This window comes from Eleutherodactylus coqui, chromosome 1 (genome assembly GCF_035609145.1).
Source record: "Eleutherodactylus coqui strain aEleCoq1 chromosome 1, aEleCoq1.hap1, whole genome shotgun sequence".
Lineage (NCBI taxonomy): Eukaryota > Metazoa > Chordata > Amphibia > Anura > Eleutherodactylidae > Eleutherodactylus > Eleutherodactylus coqui.
The window spans coordinates 37,888,854-37,912,126 of record NC_089837.1 but is presented as its reverse complement, the minus strand read 5'-3'; the positions used below and the strand labels follow the sequence as shown (position 1 = coordinate 37,912,126).

General features: G+C 44.0%; 1 pseudogene; it reads left to right on the top strand.

Moving 5' to 3' along the window:
* LOC136612155 (zinc finger protein 850-like) overlaps window positions 1-23,273 on the top strand; it is a 460,849-nt pseudogene that overhangs the window by 411,971 nt on the left and 25,605 nt on the right.

Sequence of the window (23,273 nt, the reverse complement as noted above, 5' to 3'; positions counted from 1 at the left end):
TCATGATGGAGAACCACCAGCCTCCGATATCACAAGGTAAGGAGTTATAGATATACTATTGACATTATTTTTTCAAGGATCCTGTTGCCCATTCCTGTCGGCATAGGCAGGCGTGAGCAACCATGTTAAAGCCTTAAAGCCATCAAGTGCAGTGCATACACACATGTAAAATATGACATGTCATGTAGGTGTTCTCCAATTTAGGCCCTTTTCACATCACGTAAGAGCCATATATGATAACCATGTGTCCATGTCTGCCTTTAGAATGGAGGGTCATTTTAATGAGACGCAGGCTGCAGTACCAACCCAGGCCACTGCGCAGTGTACGGTGCTGTCTACTTTCTGCTGAAAAACAGCTAGAAGCAGGACAAGCCCTTTAACAATGATAGGTATTCTGGGAGTTTTGGTTTCACACGCAAGAATGCAGGACGGCGGCCCATACCCTGATTACAGTACTGATCTGACACAGTCAGAGGTAAAACAAACATTTACATTTAGTAACTTACTGGGGTGTCCTCTCTGGTTAGTCATTTTCTTTCCATTCTTCTTCATCTAATCCAAATCGCCATGATAATTTCTCCTGCCCTGAGCTCCATAAGCCTGCCAATTGACAAGATAGGTCTGTCAGGTATGCTAGATTGTTCCCCATGGACTACTTTTCATAGAGTGCCTTCCAGGGCTCCTCACACAAACCGCTCCTCAGGGTCCCCCGTTATCTGCAACCACAATACACAGCAGCTGTCTCCTCCTTCAAAGATCTTTCTCCTCCTTTGCTGGTATATGTTTTTTAATGTGATAGATCTCTAGTAATCAGGCTGCTCCTTAACAATACATTGTGGGATTTGTAACCGTTCTGTTAAAGATAATACTTGATTTCTTACACCTAACAATACTTCTAAAACTGCTGGCATTATTTTAGGGACTAGAGCTCCTTTACGGTTCCTTAGATTGCTTAGGATGCTGCCCCTATATATATTCTGTAGGTAATTGGTTGTTTTATGCACATCAAAATAAATTATCATAAGGGGTTTAGAATGGGTGGAGACAAGCTGCCCAAAAGCAACGCCCACAACTTGGTTGGCTGGGGCGGAGAATGGCTTTCCATTATGTCCCCTCCTGCCTCATTGTGCAACTGACCACACGGCTTCTCTATGACATCGAAGCTAGGAGCACAGACCAGCGGATTCTCCGGCGCAGCCAATGAAGTTGTGGGCGTGCAGCTTGTCTCCACCTATTCTTTTGATGGAGACAAGATACAACAGTACCGGGATTTAGTTTATAAAATGGGTTCATTTTGGGGTTTTCTCTTGTTCAACCAGTTTAGTGCCTCTACAAGGATTAAATTGGGGCCTGGATTTGATTTAACCTCACCCTCCAAGTCAGTGGGTGCTCCCTTCATTTTGGCTCCAGCCGCGTGTCCAGTAAGCAGCTTGGGGCCACTATGGGAGCATTTTTGAATACAGAAGAAGCAGTCCCAGAAAATTGGAGGCGCGTTGTCCCAGTTTCCCAGTTTCCACAAAAACAAAGTGTCATAGGAGTGACATATTTGTGGAAAAAAAAATTCTATCTCCTATGCTTTAATTCATGCCACAAACTGTGAGGTCCCAATATGCACTATACATTCCTGCAGTTAGTTTTCACAATGGGTGTAGATTTTAGATTAGAAAATAGGGTAATTTCTGGGTGGGTTTTTTCAGTCTACAAACTTGGCTTGTTTAGGGGAAAACAAAATGTAAGTTCTGTGAGGGCTACCCTAAAGGTTTTTGAAACAAATTAAATTCCAGGTCTGTGATTATTAGGAAGCACCTATTTCACATTTATTTTACCTGAATTCAGAGGCCACTTCATTAGGTCACCTTTGTAGAACTTGATCGGATGCTCTTAACCATTAAAAGATCCTGTCAGGTTGTGCTGCTGGAGTCTGTTGTTCTACAGGGTTCCAGGAGCACACCTTCACAGGTGAGTGATAGTTTAGCTGGCTGGGTGTGGTTTGCTCTTAACAGCCAATCCCCAGGGTCTGAGCTCATATATAAATACAGGTCTCTTTCAGTGTCTGGTGTCCAGTGTGAGCAGTCATGTTTCCTTCTGTGTGGCTTGTAGGCTGTTACCTTTGTGTGCAGCTTGCTATGTGGCTTGTGTTCTGTGTGCAGCTTGCTGTGTGACGTGTGTCCTACTGCCTGGGTGTTGCAACTTGCGGTGTGAACTGTGTCTGGTGCTGCTGGATCATGTGTCTCGTTAGAGTCGGAACCGTGAGACACAAGGACCCTTGATTGCGGGGTTCACGGCTTAAGTGACTTGGCCAATTCACAAACTAATCCCTCGTATTTATATTTCAGCTATTCCATCTGCTTTAGCATGTGGGGATGTTTGGCGACTGTGTTGGCCATTTGTCCTAGGTTATGGCTGTCCGTGAGTCCAGTCCGCAGTATGCAGTTCTCTCTCCAGTCGCTGTTCTTTTCTGTCCCTTTGTCCTAAGCCGTGTTTTGGGTCACGTTCCTGTGGGCCCGGTGCCTATTTGCCCACACGAACGTAACAGATCCAAAATTCTAAGTGGAATGAATTCAACAAGGTGCTTGAAAACTTTATTACAGATTTTGAATGATAATTTCCCTCTGTCTATTGCATAGATCCATAGATGCTTTGAAATAAGAGAGAACTATAGACTGTACAGACCTCACTGTCCATGAGTCCACAGCCCAGGATGCAGGTTTCATGTTTGAAGCCATTCTGGCTCCCCTCCGCTGGTTGACATTTACTGAATCAGCTGAGCTGGCTGTTCTACACGGTCTCTGTAACTCTCTTAGAGGTGAAATGGAGTTACATAAGCAGCATAGTACAACAAACTTTCAGCAGTACTAGAACCCCCCAGTTTATCCAATTATCTCGTATTCTCATCCAAAGCAGTCCTTCTCCTGAATGACCCACCAAGGATGAACAAAGAAACTAATGAAGTTACCATAAGAATATTAAACTTCACCTTGGAGATCATCTACCTGCTGACCGGAGAGGTAAGCTTTTCTATATTTCTATGGTATTTATTGAATTATGTAACAAGTCAGACTAAGGGAAGAGCAAGTGCATTCTAGGAAGTAACAGGGACAATCCAATGTCCTCTAAAAGTCTATGTTCACATCTGCATTTGGGGTTTCCGTTCAGAATCCTCTGGCCCAAACGAATCTGTCTTATGATTGAAACAAATGGCCTCAAATGGACCTCATTAGCATCTAATACTCTTTCAATAAAGTAATATTTTTCTCATGCCCCCCCCCCCCCAATAATATAAGATTTTGTCCCTTTGTTCTTATGTTTAATTTCTCCAACACTGCCCATGAACCGTGTTTAAGGCTCTTACCCCTTAAAGGGGTTCTGTTGTTAAAAAAACAAAAATTCTATACTTGCCTATTCCTCCTCCATCAGTCTTCTTACCAGATCTTGCTTCTTGCTCATATTGTCATGTCTACTGCAGTCACAGGGGTGTCACTTCACCTTCAGACGGTTGATTCTTCTGCTTCCTGTGATGAGTTCCCCTCTCATCCTCTCTGCACCCTTTGTAGCATGGAGGGACTGCCGGATATAGACAAGTTCAAAGCATTGGGTTACCTCCAGCAGTCCTACAGAAATGAATGCAGCAGTAGTATGTAAGCTCGGCTGCCAGATGTCTCACTAGAGCGAGGAATACCAGGTTTAGTAACCTACATGTCTCTCTTCATACACAGGATTATACAATAGTGAAGAAGACATCGGGTGACGGTACGACTCCCAACAGCCATCTCCATGAGTCAGGAGGATGGAGCAGGAGCCAGAGCCCCATCACAGAGGCTCCTCCTCACTTACTGATACATGAGCAGAAGATCCTAAAACTCACCAACAAGATCACTGAGCTGCTGACTGGAGAGGTGACACTGCTGGGAATGCTGGGTAATTGTACAGTAACAGCACTAGAGGTGTCTGGGTAATGACGGTATCATTGTGTTGTCAGGTTCCTATAAGGTGTCAGGATGTCGTTGTCTATTTCTCCATGGAGGAGTGGGAGTATTTAGAAGGACACAAGGATCTGTACAAGGATGTCATGATGGAGAACCACCAGCCTCCGATATCACAAGGTAAGGAGATATAGATATACTATTGACATTATTTTTTCAAGGATCCTGTTACCCATATTTGTCGGCATAGGCAGACATGAGCAACCATGTTAAAGCTTTAGAGCCATCAAGTGCACGCATGCAGAATATGACATGTAATATAGGAGTTCTCCAATTTAGACTCTTTTCACATCACGTAAGAGCCATATATGATAACCATGTGGCCAACTTTGTCTGTAGACTGGAGGGCCGTTTTAATGGGACTCAGCATCCAGTACCAACCCAGGCCACTGCGCAGTGTACGGTGCTGTCTACTTTCTGCTGAAAAACAGCTAGAAGTGGGACAAGTCCTTTAACAATGAAAAAGATATTCTGGGAGTTTTGGTTTCACACACAAGAACGCAGGAAGGCAGCCCATACCCTGGTTTGACACAGTCAGAGGTAAAGCAAACATTTACATTTAGTAACTCACTGGGGTGTCCTCTCTGGTCGGTCATTTTCCTTCCCATTCTTCATCTAGTCCAAATCGCCATGATAATTTCTCCTGCCTTGGGCTCTGTACACCTGCCATTTGATGAGATAGATCTGTCAGGTATACTAGATTGTTCCCCATGGACTACTTTTCATAGAGTGCCTTTCAGGGCTCCTCACACAGACCGCTCCTCAGGGTCCCCCGTTATCTGCAACCACAATACACAGCAGCCAACTCCTCCTTAAAAGAGCCTTCTCCTCCTTTTTCTCCTTTGCTGGTATTCGCTTTTTAATCTGATAGATCTCTAATAATCAGGCGGCTCCTTAACAATACATTGTGGGATTTGTTACCGTTCTGTTCAAGATTTTACTTGATTTCTTACACCTAACAATACTTTTCAAACTGCTGGCATTATTTTAGGGAGTAGAGGTCCTTTACGGTTCCTTAGATTGCACATCATAATAAATAAATATCGTAAGGGGTTTAGTTTATAAAATGGGTTCATTTTTGGGGTTTTCTCTTGTTCAACCAGTTTAGTGCTTCTACAAGAATTAATTGGGCCTGGATTTCATTCAGTCTCACCCTCAGTCAGTGGGTGCTCCCTCCATGTTGGCTCCAGCCGCGTGTCCAGTAAGCAGCTTGGGGCCACTATGGGAGTATTTTTGAATACAGAAGAAGCAGGCCCAGAAAATTGGAGGCACAACTCCCAGTTTCCTTTACACAAAAACAAAATTTCATAGAAGTGACATATTTGTGAAAAATAAAACTCCTATGCTTTAATTCATGCAAAAAACTGTGAGGTCCCAATATGCACGGCACACCTGCAGGTAGTTTTCAAAATGGGTGTAGATTTTAGATTGGGTAACTTCTAGGTGGGTTTTGTCATTCTACAAACTCGGCTTGTTTGGGGGAAAACAAAGTGTAGGTTCTGAAGATGAGGACACCGTATATTGGCTCGGCGTGAAAACCAAGCCGATATACGGTCGTCTGAATCCACCCTTACCCTAAAGGTTTTTGAAATTAATTAAATTCCAGATCTGTGATTATTAGGAAGCACCTATTTCACCTTTATTTTACCTGAATTCAGAGATCACCTCATTAGGTCACCTTTGTAGAACTTGATAGAGCCAAAGATCTAAGTGGAATGGATTCAACGAGGTGCTTGAAAACTTTAGTACAGATTTTGAATAACTTCCCTCTGTCTATTGCTTAGATCCATAGATGCCTTGAAATAAATGAGAACTGTAGACTGTATAGATGTCATTGGCGTGTCCATGACTTCAGCCCAAGATGGTCAAATGGTTATGTCAAAGATGATTTCACAGTGATTTTTGAAAAATTAGCAGTGCAGCTTTCCATGCAGTTTTTGTGGACGGTTTTCATGCAGTTTTTGAGGTAAAGTCAGAAATGGATCCAACAGAAAAGAAAAAAAAGTTTGTCCTAGCTTTATATTTCATATTCATTTTGAATCCTCGTCTCACTTTTTATATGCAGTTTGGCAAAAAGAAACTTGCAGCTTTTTTCCAAAAAATGTGTCAAACTGGAATTTAATGGTTCAAAGCTGGACAACCCATTTTAAGGTAGACTGTAGTCACAATCAAATGGTCAATGACCATGTTTAGAATTGTAATATAGTGATATCAAATTGGTATTGAAGGGCTAAACATGGACAGGTCAGGTTGCCAGACAAGATTGTGCTTCTTAGTTTTTTGAATTTTATCATAACTAGGTTTATTCAATAAACGTTCTCAAGGAAAGCGATCCTAAATTGTGGTTTTCGACATAGAAATATTCTAAATTATAAGACAAAGCCTGACATGGCTGGAATCGTACATGTAGTTTTTATATTAAAGTATGCTAGAAGTGAATTTAATAGGATTGGGGAAAGTATTAAAGAAGGACTTGTACATCTCCATCTTACTGGATCCATTTTTGGCTTTACCTTAGAAAAACACACAATGAAATTTGTGTCTGTTTTTCCCACCTCATAGGAAGGTTAAACATTTTTCTACATTTGTAGTTTAAAAAAATTACAAAATCATATTTTAATCCCAACAGAAAATCCCAGTGAGATCTCTGATGGAAACTTCATTTCACCACTAAATTGTAAAGTAGAAGATGAAGATAGCGTGCAGCACTCGCCAGGAGCAAACCTCATTACCCTCCATGTAGATGCAGAACTTGATAGTACAGATCTATCACATGATCCCAATAAGAACTCTGATGGAAACTTCATATCATCAATAAATTGTAAAGTAGAAGATGAAGATATGTATCACTCTTCAGCAGAAAACCTCTTTAACCTTATTGTATATCCCAAACTTGAGAGTACAGATCTATTGTATGATGTCCCTAAACAAGAGGAACCTTCTCCTGACCAATCACAGAATTCTATCATAAGTACAGGTCAGAAAATGTTTGGCGAATGTGGAAAACCAGTTACAGACAAGTCAGGTATTTTTATACACAGAAGAATTCACACAGGAGAGAAGCTGTACTCCTGTTCAGAATGTGGGAAATGCTTTGCATATAAAGCAAGTCTTCTTAGACATGAGAGAAGTCACACAGGAGAGACGCCATATTCATGTTCAGAATGTGGGAAATGTTTTACAGTTAAAGTGGATTATGTTTTACATGAGACCACTCACTCAGGAGAGAAGCCGTTTTCCTGTTCAGAATGTGGGAAATGTTTTGCAAATAAATCGCGTCTTGTTAGACATAACAAAATTCACACAGGAGAGAAGCCGCATGCATGTTCAGAATGTGGGAAATGTTTTACAGACAGGTCAACTCTTGTTAGACATACGAGATGTCACACAGGAGAGAAGCCGTTTCCATGTTCAGAATGTGGAAAATCTTTTACAGAAAAATCCGAAATTGTTAGACATATGAGAATTCACACAGGAAAGAAGCCGTACACCTGTTTAGAATGTGGGAAAGCTTTTGCAGATAACTCTGCTCTGGTTAAACATCAGAGAATTCACACAGGAGAGAGGCCATTTTCATGTTTAGAATGTGGGAAAGGTTTTACTACTAATGCCAAACGTACAGAGCATCAGAGACGCCACACAGGAGAGAAGCCGTTCTCATGTTCAGAATGTGGGAAAAGTTTTACAGATAAATCAACTCTTGTTAGACATAATAGAATCCACACAGGATAGTAACCATTTTCATGTTCGGAATGTGGGAAATGTTTTATGCTGAAATCAGATCTTATTAAACATCAGAGATGTCACTCAGAGAGAAAGCCTTTTTGATATTCTAGATGTGGAAAAGGGTTTACAAAGACGTCAAGTTTTGAAAATGCATCAGAGATTTGCCATAGAGAAAATAAATTCCAAAAGATTCTTGTTTGGAATGAAGGAAATGTGAAGAAAGAACTTTAATACATTACACAGTCAGTAAGAGAGCTTATTTTATGTGTGGAATTGGCCTGGATCTGTCAAATTCAAAATTATAGTGGCCAGTGGTCAACCGTGATCGGGATACATATGGAGAAGCACTGTGGATGTAAGGATGATAAGAAAAGTCACCTTTACTGTCAAAGGAGCCTTTATTTCTTTAAATAAGACTGGTAGGCATCAGGCTGAGCTTACGTGTTTTGAGCCCTGCAATTTGTAAAGCACTGCTGAAAGCGCTATTCCAGTAACTATATGGTTGTATGACACTTCATCATAGCTCCATATGATTTCATGAATGATCAAACCATGTGGCCTGTATGGGCCAATCTTGAACAGAATAACAAATCCATAATTAAAAGAAGAAATGGGTAATGTAATCCATAACAATCAATTCTGAGTAGGGAATTGAATGAGAGTGTACTTGCAATACCATGCTGGGCCATTGCCCCGTATATAGAGGTATGTGCTTCCTGCTACATACACTGTGGTGGATAGCTGAGCAGTGGAGCTCTGCTGGTCACTACTGATGGCGATTGCCCACTATATGGAGACATGTGCTCATACACAATTAACCCCTTAGTGACAGCCCTATCGTAAAACTATGTCCTGCTATTGCAGGACGTGTATGGAGGGAGGTAGCGGCGCTATCTCCCTCCATACAGCGCTGGCATCAGCTGTTAATTACAGCTGACACCCGCGGGCAATAGCTGCGCTCGGCGGGTCCCGCACACCCCCCCCCCCCGCGGTGAGATCGGGGGAGCCGTGCAGGTGTCATGGCAGCCGGGGGCCTAATGAATGGCCCCAGGGCTGCCTTAGCAGACTGTCTATCAAGCTATCCACACAGGGTGGCTTGAAAGACTGCCTGTAAAAAAGCAGTATGACGTAATGCTATAGCATTACGTCATACTGCAGGAGCGATCAAAGCATCGCATGTTAAAGTCCCCCAGGGGGACTTCAAAGTAATGTAAAAAAAACAATCAATAAAGTTTTTTTTTAATTGTAAAAAAAAAAAAAGTTATAAAAGTTTAAATCACCCTCCTTTTGCCATATCCATTATTAAAAAATCTAAATCATAAAATAAAAATATGTATTTGATATCGCCGCGTCCGTAAAAGTCCGATCTATCAAAGTAGCGCATTATTTTTCCCGCACGGTGAACGTTGTCTGAAAAAAAAAAATAAAGAACGCCAGAAATACACTTTTTTAGTTACCCTGTCTCCCAGAAAAAACACAATAAAAAGCGATCAAAAAGTCGTATGTATTCCAAATTAATACTATCGGAAACTTCAGGACATCCCGCAAAAAACGAGCCCTTGCTCAACTACGCCGACGGAAAAATAAAAAAGGTATTGCGCGCACAAAATGACCGCAGAAAATAATTGAAAAAATTAAATATCTTAAAAAAAATGTACTACAGCAAAAAAAATACTACACAAGTTTGGTATCGTAGCAATTGTACCGACCCATAGAATAAAAATATCAGGTCGTTTTTGTTGCAGTTTGTGCGCCGTAGAAACAGGACGCACCGAAAGATGGTGGAATGTCGTTTTTTTTCCATTTCTCTCCGCTAAGAATTTTTAAAAAGTTTTTCAGTAAATTATATGGTACAATAAATAGTGCCATTGAAAAATACAACTCGTCCCGCAAAAAACAAGCCCTCATACAGCGACGTCGATGGATAAATTAAGGAGCTACGATTTTTTAAAAGGGAGTAGGAAAAAACAAAAATGGAAAAAAGCAAAAAAGCTCCGTCACTAAGGGGTTAATATCTGCAAACAAATGCATAATGGGGTTTTTTTTTACTAACCACATAAAAATTCAAGGTTCTTGGTGCACATTTGATTAAATCCATGTATGCCAATCCACCATGTCAAGGCAAATGTTAATGGATGGGTACCTAGCTCTATAGACCCCTCTCTTTAGACTAAAAAGCCTTCACATGAATGGGGTGTGTATGGGTGCTGAAGGACATGTTTGTTACTGTTTAATGTGCACCATCACACTTTATATATCAGTTGGATGTGCAGACTTTCATTTTCTATATGCAATGCATTTGTGTAGGAGCGGCCGCCTGCAATTTTGTCATGCACTCTCATTTCCCATCTGTCTCAGGTGGTTCAGTGATAGTATATAAGCCAGGTACCCAGCTTTCCCATTCATGTGAAGGCTTTTTAGTCTAAAGAGAGGGGTCTGTAGAGCTAGGTACCCCTCCATTAAGGTTCGCCTTGACATGGCGGATTGGCATACATGGATTTGATCAAATTGTGCACCAAGAACCTTGCATTTTTATGTGGTTAGTACAAAAATCATTATGTATCTGCTTGCAGATGTTGAGTGCGTATGAATGTGGAAGCTAGGCTATCAGGGTGGGTCATCAATTTTTTTTTTTGCTGGAAAACTCTTTTAATGAGTCGGTAGTTTTCTTTATATTTTTTATTTTGTTTTAACATTTGTGTTTCAAAAGCCATAATTTTCTGTATTTTCTCGTTGACGGCCATATGCGTCCTAATTCTACAATTCCGTTTTTTTTTTTTTTCAAACCCCCCCCCTCCCCGGTTCGGCGCGAGACAACCCCGATGCAGGGACTGAAAAAAAGAACAGGACAGCGCTTACCTGAATCCCGGCGCTCCGGTGACTTCTATACTTACCGGTGAAGATGGCCGCCGGGATCCTCTACCTCCGTGGACCGCAGCTCTTCTGTGCGGTCCATTGTTGATTCCAGCCTCCTGATTGGCTGGAATCGGCACGTGACGGGGCGGAGCTACACGGAGCCCCATAGAGAACAGGAGAAGACCCGGACTGCGCAAGCGCGGCTAATTTGGCCATCGGAGGGCGAAAATTAGTCGGCTCCATGGAGACGAGGACGCCAGCAACGGAGCAGGTAAGTAAAAAACTTTTTATAACTTCTGTATGGCTCATAATTAATGCACAATGTACATTACAAAGTGCATTAATATGGCCATACAGAAGTGTATAGACCCACTTGCTGCCGCGGGACAACCCCTTTAACTCCTACTTGCCTGACATTGACCTATTATCATGGAAAAATGGTAGCGTTTGGCTAAGATTTTCCAACAGAGAATAATTTGGTTGAACTTCCACCATTCTAATATTTCCAAAAATAATTACTACTAGTTGTTAAAAATGTGTCATATTATACATAAAACAGAAACGACTACTCCCATGTTTCCCCAATCTGCTTGTATATTGTATTCAATGTCTTACCCCATCTCACATGTTATCTATTGTTCCTATAATGACTCCTTCTCATCTGTTCTTTGGGAAAAAAGACACATCAAATGTTAAAATGGGAGCAAAACCTTTATCCTCCATTCATACAGAATGCTTGGTCTAGAGCGCCACCTGTGGTCGAAAATAGCATCAAGAGGTTTTTCCCATTGGGAAACGGACCAATAAACCTTTTTACTTTGGTATCTCACAACATCCAGCTTTTCCAAAAGCAATACAATCAGTATCTCTTCAGAAGGCAGAATAGCAGCTATTTCCAGATCTGTTGGTCTTTTCTTGCTGCTCACATATTTTGCCCACACACTTTTTTACTCAAACTCAATCTGTCACACTTCAATAAAATTGACACGGCTTAGGCAATGGTTTAACCCTTTGCAATCCAATTTTGGATTCAGGGTTTCCTAGGAGGTTTTCTCTTTCTGCCATTATACAATGGTGCCACCTGCTAGCTAAAACCAGTACTGCAGTGTGTGACGTGCTGGAGAGGCCCCAACAACAGAGTGGCCAGTAATATACAGTAAGAATACCCTGCCGGATGTCCTCCAACATCAGAAGCTGTACAGCCTTCAATCAGAATGTCTTTAGACGTCAGACAGTGGATTGGAAAGGGTTAAAGTATCTTCCTATCTGTGCAAAATTCCTCTCGCTGTTAACAAGAAGCTGACCATTGGATATATGATCATTGTAGCCCACATGTGTATCCCAGCTGTAGGGAGACAAGGGACTCCATCTTCCATAGGCATCTGGTTCCAAAAATCTAAGAGGTGAAACGAATGGAAGACCTAACGGGGTGTCTTCGGAGATGTCAAAATAACTTTCTCCATACCGGGCACTATTGGTTGTACTTCAGAAACTCTCAGGAATACCCGGCCCTAACGCTGTGATTCATTCTTCCAATCCTCTTTCCTTAGGAGCCAATCATTGGTCTTTTTATGTCTCCCACCCACTTCTCCTTCTCCCTGATCTCTTCCTTTCTATTATCTCCACTTTTAGTTTTGGTATCTAATGGTTGACTAATCAGTCGGTGGAGAATATACCGTTTCTGTATCTTATTTTGTTGTAGACTTTATGTGCTTGTTTTATTAATTGGGATTTCCGTCATTCCACTGGTTAATTATCCTTTCTCTAAAGTCCTTTCTTGAAATCTATTCCTGTTGTTCAAGAATCCCTACTATGTTTGGCAATAAAATTAGAAATAAAAAAGTGCAGTCATGTTCGCTACTCCGATCCTCTGCTGGCCCGGTGCCACTACTCCTGTTTACTTTTATATGAGCGGAAGAAAAACAGCGCTCCATGTGCAAGGTGTTTGGATAAAGCGCAACAGATCCAAAATGGAGATTCTCACCAGGGCGATTTGTGCTAGCGGTAAAACTTGCCGATATGCCTGAGAGCTGCAGTCACTTCTGTCCCGGGGGGGTCAAACACCTCTTTGAGAATAGAGAAGAATATCAGGAGGACCAAGCGTGCTGAATAAAGGGGAAGCGGCTCAGTGCAGGTCAAGGAGAAGGGGGTTTAATAGCGCAATGCTTTCCGGCATGGGAAGGATGCCTTCATCTGGTGTTTCGAGGTTCCCTCTTGTTTTTATATTTTATTTCTCTGCATTGTTTTTATCTTGATACAACTTTTGAGGAGTTGTCTGTTTCCAGAGCGTCTTGGATCTCCATGTACCTATTTTCACCCTACGGACTCATGATGTCTAACAGTGGTGAATTGGACATTATACATTTTTTCCGCCTGATTCATTGTACCTTTGCTTCTTTTATTGTAAAGTTGATTGACGTTCTAAAGAAAAAAAATTAATAAGAGTTTTCTATTGTTAATAATCTGTTTTCCCGTAGTCCTAACAGCAGCACAATTATGGGGTAATCCTGCCCTTGTGTACTGGTAGGAAAGATGGAACTTTTAATGAAATCTAAATAAATGGCCCTGTCCCCTTCCTCTCTATAAGGCTACCCACTCCTACCTGGACTTGTCCTAATTCTAAAGTAAGTGAAAACATTTATTTTTAATTGGGGATGAAGCTTGTGCTGCTGTTAGGACTTGCATTACCAATAGAAATAAACTCTTCCCCTATGTCCTACCAGCAGCACAATTATGGGGATTTAGCAAGAAGAACAAACTTGAGAAGTTTTGCCCGCAGAACGGTGTCTTAACCAGAGCAACCAAAGGTCGGGCTGTCTGGCAACCTAGATTCCGGCCTACAATGGTTGATGCATGTGTTGTGGAAGATCCAAAAAGCTGTCTCGCAAATGTATTCTAAAGGCAGTGTGTGTTTTTTCCACCCAAGAGGTGGAAACTGTGCAAGTTGAGTGGACCTTATAAATTCTGGTGTATCTAATCTCTGGGAGGAGAAAAATTTTCTGATTGCTTCTTTTCTCTATGTGGCCTTAGAAGTTTTCTTACCATTGTTTTTGAAGAAAAAAGGAGTAACTTTTCTGCTTTTCTAATTTCCTGTGATGTGGAAGATGGATGTTTAGACATTGAGCGATGTCTAGTGTATGAAGCCTGTCTTTGTCCTCAGACGTAGGCTCTGGATAGAAAATGGGTAGGGATATAACCTGATTTATATTCCAAAAAGTAGGTTCTTTAGGAGTAAACAAAGCAAGGAAACGGAGTAGCACCTCAGCTGAGAGAAAAGTGAGATAAGGATTTACACATGTAAGGGCCTGTAATTCTCTGATCCGCTTAACTGAAGTGATAGCCAAGAGAAAGTTGAACCTCATAAAGAGAAACTTGTGTTTGTCATCTAGGAGAGTTCCAATGGCAACCTGTTCCACTCATTGATCCCCCTCACTGTCTAATATCTAATCTGTGTCTCCTCCCTTTCAGTTTCATCCCATTGCTTCTAGTCTTTCCTTGTGCAGATGAGAATAGGGATGAACCCTGTGCACTGTGACAGCCCTTCCGATATTTATAGACGGCTATTAAGTCTCTCAGTTTATATTATTACTTTAGTTGCCCTTTATACCCACTCAAGCTCTGATACGTCCTTATTGAGTACCGGTGCCCAAAACTGTCCACAATATTCCATGTCTGGTCTGAGCAGTGACATGATTTGCATATATTTATTAAAAACCTCGAGATTGAGAACCTTTTGTAAAAATTATCAATTTTTTTTTCATTTTTTGAATGGCAGTATTTTAAGTAGTGCAAAAGATGTTAAACTGACCATCATGAATTGTCCAGATACTTCCCCCCCCACTCCCTTCCCCCCGGGGTGGACCTGTTAGGAGATCACTGGCGTCTGGGAGATCTTGGCATACGATTGAGCCAGTCCTCGGCTTCCTCTAGAGTGGAGAAAAAGGAGGCTCATTCGTTGTGGACCATGCGGAGTCGGGCTGGATACATCATGGAGTATGGTATGGAGGCCTCTCTCAGCCGACGCTTGACGGCCACGAAGGATGCTCTGGTTTTCTGAAGAGCAGCAGAAAAGTCTGGAAAAAGAGAAATGTTAGCGTTCTGATATTGGAGGGTCTGCACATGCCTGGCAGCCTGGAGGGCTATATCCCGGTCTTTACTGCTGAGAAGTCTTGCCAGCATCGGTCTTGGGGGTGCGCCTGGGGGCAAGGGACGACCCGCTACCCTGTGGGCCCGCTCAACGGCAAAGGCTGCGGTGAACTTGGCCTCTGGCAGAAGATCTTTTAGCCATGTTTCCATGGTCTTGGCCCTCGGCGCGTTCCGGCAGGCCTATTATTCGGAGGTTATTTCTGCGCAGTCTGTTTTCCAGGTCATCTGCACTTTGGGCCCAGGCGTTCGCAGCTTTATCAAGTTCTGTAAGCTTGTCAAGTATTGGAGCTACTGTGTCCTCGAGCTGGGATATGCGCATCTCCACCTCTCCAACTCTACTTCTGAGAGTATGCATGCCTTGCCGCAACAGTCCTACATCTATTTTGACTTCCTCAATTTTCCCAGTCAAAAAGGTGGTGCTGGAGTGGATTGCTTCCAGCAGCTGCGCAATGACCTGTCTCAGCGTTGGCTCCTGCTCGACTTCCAGAGAAAGGGAGGGCCCCGGGGCCCCACCCGCCCCCGCGTCCGATCCAGCCGATTGATGCGGGGTATCGGTCGTTGGCTCAAGTACGAAGGCCTTGAGGCACTCCGTTATCGGTGAGGGAGTGCAACGGCTCATCTTGGAGGACCTGTGGCTGCCCCGCCTGCGGGAGGAGGACGGCAGTGGTATGTTTGTGGTCTTTATACGTTGAGGGATCAGTAGGGGATCTCCCTCTAAGCTGAGGCTTGAGATGTATAGATGCGTCCCATTTCAGGTGGAAGATGGGTTTTAGATTGCCTTAAGTGGTCTATCAATCGGAGCATGGTCGACGTTTATTGTTTGTTACGACCGGGAGAAAGGCCGTGGCGGTCATGGATTCAGTGGTCAGAATGCGATTTGGCGTGACTGCGGCAGTTTTTCTGAGATGAAGGTGTGTAGAGGGTTTGAGGTCCAGCCGTCTGATGTCCTGGTTTGGCTGTACACCGGCCCGTCGCCAGTTGGTCTCCGGTTGTTTTTATTAAGGAGAAGTAGGTGGCCGGGACTGCCCCTCGCTGTGCCCGGGTCTGCGGGTGGTGGTTACTCAGCCTGAGCAGCAGGGTCGCTCAAATGTGGGGGATATCTGCTAGTCCCTCTTGTTTAGGTAGTTTACAGGGTGGCTGTCGCTTATGGGCTGCACAGCTGCTTTAATGTCGTAGCTGTGGGGTAGCCAATTCACTCCCTGTGTGTCTGTCCTTGATGTGCTCGTCAGGACAGGGAGGGGGTTCTCCGGGGCCCCCCTGTGCGGCACCTGATGTCCCAGGAAGGGTTAATCTGTGGTTAAGTCAGAGGTTTCCCCGCTCTCCCCTGCACCCCTCCACCTCTGGCCGGTGCAGTGGAAGAGTTTTTATTGGAGCCGGGGCAGGAGTATCGGGATTGAAGCGCCGCGCCAACCGGCGGGAGACCACTCTGGCGGCCCCTCCTCCTTCATGTGCCGCGCGGTGCCTTCCAGCAGTCAGGTCTGGGCTGTCCCTGCTTCGCCGGAGCCCCCGCTAGCCGGTATCGCCTCCCGGGTCGCATCTCTCACAGCCTCTGCCCTCGGGGGGGGTCCCGCACTCTCACCGGGTCTTCTTAGATGTCGCGGGGCTCCTGCCACCTCGCCTGGCCGGAAGTCGCTGTGCTGAAGCCCGGGGAGCAGGCCCAGAGTTGGGACCGGGGATTTCTCCGCTGGACGCTCGTCGGAGCTCCGTCCGCCTCACCGGAGATGATCAGCTGGGCTTGGGTGAGTGTTGGAGCGGATTAGGGAGGTCGGGCAGTCAGGATGGGTGCAGGATGATGGGGTTTTCCGCGGAGCTCAAGCTGCGTGCATCTTCACAGCATGGCTGCTGGACACGCCCCCGAATGGCAGTATGTCAAATATGTACATGCTTACTATACTAATTTTGTCAAATGTATATTTCCACTTACTTTATTTTGGAAGCACATTTGAACAGTTCTGACCAATTTAGGTGATGTACTAATGAAACATGAATTTTTAAAATTCATATGTATATTGTTTTTTTCTTGTGATTTTTATATTTAATTGATAGTTTTGAATTCCTATAACTGGTATTGATAATTAAATTGAATCAATTGATGTCATCCGCACCAATTCTGCTATCTGTAAACGTACCCTTACATTAATATATGACATTTTGCATTGGTGTAAAATGTTAACCCCTTAACGACCAGCCCATAGTGTTTTTAGGTCCTTCCAAAGTGGGCTTTATTCTCTGAGGACGTAAAAACGTGTCCTGCAGAGAATAAAGCCCCTCGGGCTGTGGGCGTGACAGCTCCATGCTGTCGGTGTCCGCAGGTTAGCTGACAGCATGGAGCTGTCATCCCGGGCTGTTCGGACCCCCCCCCCCCCCCGGCATTGCGATCGGCGCTATGCAATGGATAGCGCCGATCGCAAAAAAGTAAATAAAAGTGACCAAAAAGTTAAAGATTTAGCTGCTCTGATGGATCGGATCCATCGGAGCAGCTGAAATTACTCACCGAGGTCCGCGGCATGGCTCCCCCTGTCCCGTGGCTTCGGGCCCCGTAGCCGTCCTTCTGCGCATGCGCGCCAGGCGGCATTACGTCAGCCGCATGCGCAGAAGGCCCGGCGGCGCGGGAAATTTAAAATCTCCTGGCTCCCGGCTCCTGTAGGTAGCCGGAAAGCAGGAGATGTCAGCGGGGACCGCGGTGAGCGGTCCCCGGTACCGCGATCGCCGTTATACAATGGATAACGGCGATCGCGGAAAAGTACAAAAAAGTGTAAAAAAGAAAAGTTTCACCTCCCCTCATGGATCGGATCCATGAGGGGAGGTGAAAATACTCACCTCAGGTCTGCCGATGTCCTCCGGCCGGTGTCGGGACCCCCCGCTGGCTTCTGTGATGTGCCGATGTGGCGCAGAAGCCGGCGAGCCCGGCAAATTCAAAATCTCCCTGCACCCGGCTGTCACAGATAGCCGAGTGCAGGGAGATATGACTGGAGACCGCTGTATGCGGTTTCCAGTCATATGATCATCGTTATCCATCGGATAACAGTGATCATATAAAGTTAAAAAGTAAAAAAAAAAAAAAAAAAGTTAAAAGTTAAAAAAAGTTAAAAATGTTAAAGTTTCATCTCCCCTTACGGATCGTATCCATAAGGGGGGATGAAATCACGTACCCAAGGTCCCGGATTTGTTCCCTGGTGGGATGTTGATCCGTGGACCTTACCCCAGCTTCTGCGCATGCGCCTGTCAGCATGATGGCGGACGCATGCGCAAAAGTGAAAGATTGCTTAAGAAATGTAAAATCTCCCTGCTGCTGGCTACCAAAGGTAGCCAGGAGCCTGGAGATGTCACGGGGAGCCGCGGTATGCGGTTACTGGTCACGTGATCGCCGTTATCCAATGCATAATGGCGATCACGTAAAAGTTCTTTAAAAAGTGGCAGTTCCATTTCCCCTCACCGATGCGATCGGTTGGGGGAGATGAAACATCTTCTCGGAGGCTTCCGCATTTGAATCCAGATGCGATTATCCTCCATGGACCCTTCCGGCTGCTGCGCATGCGCCCGCCGGCAAAATGCCGGACACATTCGCAGGAGCCGGGGAGCCCAGGAAATTTTAAATCTCCTTGCTCCCAGCGACTAACGGTCGCTGAGTGCTTGGAGCAGTGACCGGGGGCCTCGCTGAGCGGTCCCCGGTCACGTGATAAAGTAGCGATCTAACATTAGGCCGGTCACGCATGACCGGAGAGGAATTATGGGTTCTGCATGCGCTTGATCAGTGGTAATCCACGGATCAATCGCATGCATTGGATTACACAATTCCCCCCAATTAGCGGGTCGGAATTACGTAATCCACTTGCAGAAACAGAACACGGCATGCTATATTTTACTGCGGATATCCGCGACCTAGAGCCCTTTGTGCTCTAGGACCGCGGATATACCCGCAGCCCATATGCAAACACATTGTGTACGGGCTGCGGGTACCCGGGTCATCTCTAAGCGACGGCACGGGAAATATAAACAAAAGACAGCCTGTGTGAGTAGGCAGTTATGCGCAGTACATTACGCGGCCGTACGCAGGGTCACAGCCGGGCTCACAGCTGGAATCTGCTGCAGGCCTCCGCAAGTAGATTTCACCTACAGCTGTGTGAGCCCGGCGTTATTCAGACCGCTACCTGTAATCCGTAATTTACAAGAAGCCCCGGGAACGCTCGCCTTCCTGCAGTTCCAGGAGCAGCTTGTTGTGCGCCTTGTCTGTGAGACCGCCGCACCGCAGCAAAATTACAAAGCCTCACAGAGCGCCACTTTTTACACCCCATACCCGCAGCTGAAGTTACGAAATACCCCCCAAAATACATGAGCGGAGGGGGGGGGATACCCGGTTTTCTTGCCCCATGTGCCCATCCCAAGCAGCCTCCGTAATTACCCCTGTCTTCGGACATAAAACGCAGTTTATATTATTACCTTTATCTAATATTTAGGGAATGCCAAAAAAAAGGGGGTGGCGGGGGAGGGGGGAGGGATTATTTTTAGGATGTCAATTTTTTTTCTGTATAAGTGGGCAATGGGGCCTGGAATTTATTCAGTTCTGCCCAGAAATACAGCGGGCATTCCCTCCATTATGGGCCTAGCCATGTGTCCTGTAAGTAGATTAGGGCCACAATGGGTATGTTTCTGAACACGGGACAAACGGGGGGATCCATTTTGGGGTGAATGTCTTCATTCCTATGTGTGCTGTAAAAAAAAGCAGTTTTTAAATTGACAAAATTGCCAAACAAATGAAAATTGTAACTTTTTCCTTCTGCTTTGCTTAGATTCATTCAAATACTTTGGGGTCAAAATACGCAGTACACCCCTAGATGAATTTTTTAAGGGGTCTAGTTTTCAAAATGGGGTCATTTGTGGGGGTTCTCTATCGCTTTGGCCGCTCAATGGCTCTACAAGTGGGCAATGGGGACTGGAATTTATTCCGTTGTACCCTGAAATCCAGTGGGTGCTCCTTCCATTATAGGCCTAGCCATGTGTCCTTTAAGTAGATTAGGGCCACAATGGGTATGTTTCTGAACACGGGACAAACGGGGGTATCCATTTTGGGGTGAATGTCTTCATTCCTATGTACACTGTCCAAAAAAAACAGTTTTTAAATTGACACAATTGTCAAAAAAATGAAAATCATAATTTTTTCCTTCTGCTTGGCTTAGATTCATTCAAAAACTGTGAAGCCCAAAAAGTCATCATACCCCTAGATAAATTTCTTAGGGGGTATACTTTTCAAAATGGGGTCACTTGTGGGGGTTCTCCATCGTTTTGGTCACTCAATGGCTCTACAAGTGGGCATTGGGGACTAAATCTCCTTCAAGCAAAATTTCTGTTCCGAAAGCCACCGGTTGCTCCTTTCATTTTGGGCCCTATTGTGCATAAAGACGTAATACTAGGGCCACAATGGGTATGTTTCTGAGCACGGGACAAACAGGGGTATCCATTCTGGGGTGCAAGTCTTCATTCATATATGTGCAGTACAAAAAAAACTGCTTTTGAAATGACAGAATTACCAAAAAAATGAAAATCGTATTTTTTTTCCTTCGGCTTGGCTTAGATTCATTCAAAAACTGTGAAGTCAAAAAAGTCATCGTACCCCTAGATAAATTCGTTAAGGGGTCTACTTTTCAAAATGGGGTCACTTGTGAGGGTTCTCCATCGTTTTGGTCACTCAAGGGCTCTACAAGTGGGCAATGGGGACTAAATCTCCTTCAAGCAAAATTTCTGTTCCGAAAGCCACCGGTTGCTCCTTTCATTTTGGGCCCCATTGTGCATCCAGACATATGATTAGGGCCACAATGGGTATGTTTCTGAGCACGGGAGAAACAGGGGTATCCATTTTGGGGTGCAAGTCTTCATTCATATATGTGCGGTACAAAAAAACTGCTTTTAAAATGACAGAATTACCAAAAAAATGAAAATCGTATTTTTTTTTCCTTCGGCTTGGCTTAGATTCATTCAAAAACTGTGAAGTCAAAAAAGTCATCGTACCCCTTGATAAATTCGTTAAGGGGTCTACTTTTCAAAATGAGGTCACTTGTGGGCGTTCTCCATCGTTTTGGTCACTCAAGGGCTCTACAAGTGGGCAATGGGGACTAAATCTCCTTCAAGCAAAATTTCTGTTCCGAAAGCCACCATTTGCTCCTTTCATTTTGGGCCCCATTGTGCATCCAGACGTAAGATTAAGGCCACAATGGGTATGTTTCTGAGCACGGGACAAACGGGGGTATCCATTCTGGGGTGCAAATCCTAATTTTCATGTGTACTATAGAAAAAAGTCCTGTCTTTAAAATGACATATTTGCAAAATTATGAAATTTTAGTTTTTCTCTTCTAAATTGCATTGACTGCTGAAAAAAAACTGTGGGGTTAAAATACTCATGACACCCCACAGTTTTTTGTGTAGTTTTTAAAATGGGGTCACTTGTGGGGGTATCTATCATTTTGACTCCTATGAGCCTTTCCAATCTTGGATTGGTGTAGGAAAACAAAGTGTTCCTCAAAATGCTGAAAAGGAATGTTACTTTTGTACGTCTCCTAAATGGTTAAAAAAAAACGAAAGTTTTTCCAATGTGCGCCCAAAATAAAGTAAATGGATGGAAATATAAATCTTAGCAAAATTTTCTATATTATGTTTGCACATATTTGAGATATTGCAGTTGGAAATGTGAAAAAATGACGATTTTTTTTCAAAATTTTCCCAATTTTGGTGCTTTTAATAAATAAACACAAATTCTATCGGTCTTTTTTTCCGCCTAAATGAAGTACAACATGTGGCGAAAAAACAATGGCAGAATCGCTTGGATATACAAAACCTTTCTGGTGTTTTTCCATGCTAAAGTGACACGTGTCAGATTTGCAACATTTGGCCTGGTCATTAAGGCGCAAACAGGCTTGGTCACTAAGGGGTTAATATTGTTGATATTGAGTTTCAAGTCCCGGTGAAGGTCGTTAGAGATGGCACCTAGTGCGCCGATTACTGCTAGTATTACTGCTGCCAGATTGTGCCAGAGACGGTGTATTTTGACCTTCAAGTCTTCATATTTGGCCATTTTCTGTTACTGCTTCTCATAGACCGCCGCATATAGGTTTGTTAGACCGAATTAAAGGTCTCATCCAGAAGCTCACTATGAGGCTCAGCCTTCTCTAGTGATTGTCCTACATATGGGAAGAAGCTTACAAAAAGTAAGATGAAGTGTAAAGTGCAAGATTGTATAAAACATTATATAATAGTACAAAGTCCTCAGTGCTAGAAATGTGTACACAGTACTGAAACCAATCACCGGGGTGGTGTCAACCCTGATGCGTGTTATAGCACACTAATACATTGCAGGTGTTAAAAGGGTTAAATACACTAAAGGAAATGTATGAAAAATTCTGTTGCCCGTAGCAACCAATCGCATCGCAGCTCCCATTCCTCATCTTGCTTTTAACCCTTTGCAATCCAATTTTTGATTCAGGGTTTCCTAGGGGGCTTTCTCTTTCTACCATTATACAATGGCGCCATCTGCTGGCTAGAGGCAGTATTACGGTATGGGACATGCTGGAGAGGCCCCCGACAACAGAACGGCCAGTAATATACAGTAAGAATGTCCTGCCAAACGCCTTCTGACATCGGAGCTGTACAGCCTTCAATCGGAATGTCTTCAGACGTCAGACTGTGGATTGGAAAGGGTTAAAAAATGAACGCTGTGCTGTGATTGGTTGTTACGAACAATTTTTTATTTTTTTATTTTAGGCGCTCTCATAACTCTCCCTATAAGATTCCATCTGATCTTCAGTTTCTTCTCCTCCGCACACAGTACAGGAGCTCCGCCTCTCATGTAGTGATCACATGATGATGACATCATCACAGCTCCTTCAGCCACTATTTATCCTCTTTACTGCTGAGCTCGGCCCGGCATGTACTGATCACATGACAGTGACATCATCGCAGGTCCTTTAGCTATTGCAGTGCAGCAGGTCCTGGCCCCTGCTGTTGTCTCTGTTATCAGCCAGAGGATATATATACACTGATATCATCCCTCTGCGTGTGACTCCGGCCGGCGGGTAAGAGGCGGTGGAGGGTTTCTGGCTTGTCGTGTGGCAATCAGAATAATCCCCGGATCCCCGACCCTTCTGAGTAATCGGTGATATAACATGTAATATTGTATCGCTCAAGAAAGGCGTTGTCAGCGCAATATCCGCTAGTTGGTGTGTTGTCAGAGTTGATGCCTGAGGAAGCTTACAGATCGCCCTGCGCCGTACGGGTGATGGGAGGGCGCTGATCTATTTATAAACGAGGCCAGAAGACGCCTCACTTGTTACTATGTATCATTTATTAGCATTCATGTATCACCGCTGGCTATTTATAGCTCTGGAGGGGCGGCGACCTCTCTGCAGGCAGGACTGCTCTCAGGCCCGTTACACCGCTTCTCATCAGAGCTCTGGAAATGGCCGTACATACTACGATTGTCTACTGTCATAATGTCTAAATGTGTGCTAAGGAAAGACAGAAATAGGGAAGAAAGGCAAGTTACAAGACAAAATGAAGGATAGAAAATATTAG